Here is a 1,480-nt window from a genome sequence, read left to right as displayed (position 1 = left end):
TTTTGCTATTTTCATTTGAATTGGAAAAGTACCGGTTTGGAAGGATAAATTACAGATGAATGTTAAAGGTTTGGAGATCCCCTCAATGACCATCTTAACTAGCGATGTCGTTGAAATCGGTAGACTTTTTAATTTTACATGTTTTGACAATATCCAACAGTTCTTTTTCTTCTACTGCCGTAAGAAACATAGAGCAGGGATTTCTCTCCACTAAATTCTCAGGAGTTTCTCCAGATGTCCCTGAATCAGGGATTTGTTTAGCCAGATCTGGTCCAATATTTACAAAAAAATTATTAAAGCTATTAGCTATATCTTCCATATTGTAATTTTCCTTATCCTTATCAATAAAATACTTCAGGTAATTTGTTCTACCCGGACCATTTCTGATAATGCTATTAAGTATGCTCCATATTCTTTTTATATTGTCTTTATTGTCATCTAATTTCTTCTTATAATAATCTTTCTTGCTTTCTCTTATGATGTAAGTTAATTTATTTTTATACTTTTTATATTTATTTTCTGTATCTTTAGTTCTCTCTCTTATAAAATCTCTGTATAGGGCATTTTTTTTTTTACAAGCATTTTGTAATCCCTTTGTAATCCATGCACATTTAGTATATTTAGATTTTCTATTATATTCTTTAATTGGACAATTTTTTATCATATAATGACTTAAACATAGCAATAAATGTTTCATAAGCACTATCAATCTGAATGGTGGCCGATTAGGAAAAGGGGAGATGCAACGAGACCTGGGTGTCATGGTACACCAGTCATTGAAAGTGGGCAAAGGTACACAAAATTGCTGGGGAAACTCAGCGGGTGCAGCAGCATCTATGGAGCGAAGGAAATAGGCGAGGTTTCGGGCCGAAACCCTTCTTCTGAAAGTAGGCATGCAGGTGCAGCAGGCAGTGAAGAAAGCAAATGGTATGTTAGCATTCATAGCAAAAGGATTTGAGTTTAAGAGCAGGGAGGTTCTACTGCAGTTGTGCAGGGTCTTGGTGAGACCACACCTGGAGTATTGCGTACAGTTTTGGTCTCCTAATCTGAGGAAAGACATTCTTGCCATAGAGGGAGTACAGAGGAGGTTCACCAGACTGATTTCTGAGATGGCAGGACTTTCATATGCAGAAAGGCTGGATAGACTCGGCTTGTACACGCTAGAATTTAGAAGATTGAGGGGGGATCTTATAGAAACGTACAAAATTCTTAAGGGGTTGGACAGGCTAGATGCAGGAAGATTATTCCTGTTGGGGAAGTCCAGAACTAGAGGTCACAGTTTAAGGATAGGAGGGAAGTCTTTTAGGACCAAAATGAGAAAATCATTTTTTACACAGAGAGTGGTGAATCTGTGGAATTCTCTGCCACAGAATGTAGTTCCAGTTCATTGGCTATATTTAAGTGGGAGTCAGATGTGGCCCTTGTGGCTAAAGGGATCAGGGGATCTGGAGAGAAGGCATGGATGGGATACTGAGTTGGA

The sequence above is a fragment of the Amblyraja radiata genome, chromosome 45, assembly GCF_010909765.2.
Source record: "Amblyraja radiata isolate CabotCenter1 chromosome 45, sAmbRad1.1.pri, whole genome shotgun sequence".
Classification (NCBI taxonomy): Eukaryota; Metazoa; Chordata; class Chondrichthyes; order Rajiformes; family Rajidae; genus Amblyraja; species Amblyraja radiata.
The sequence above is the reverse complement of the archived record's forward strand: the minus strand, read 5'-3'. Positions refer to the sequence as shown.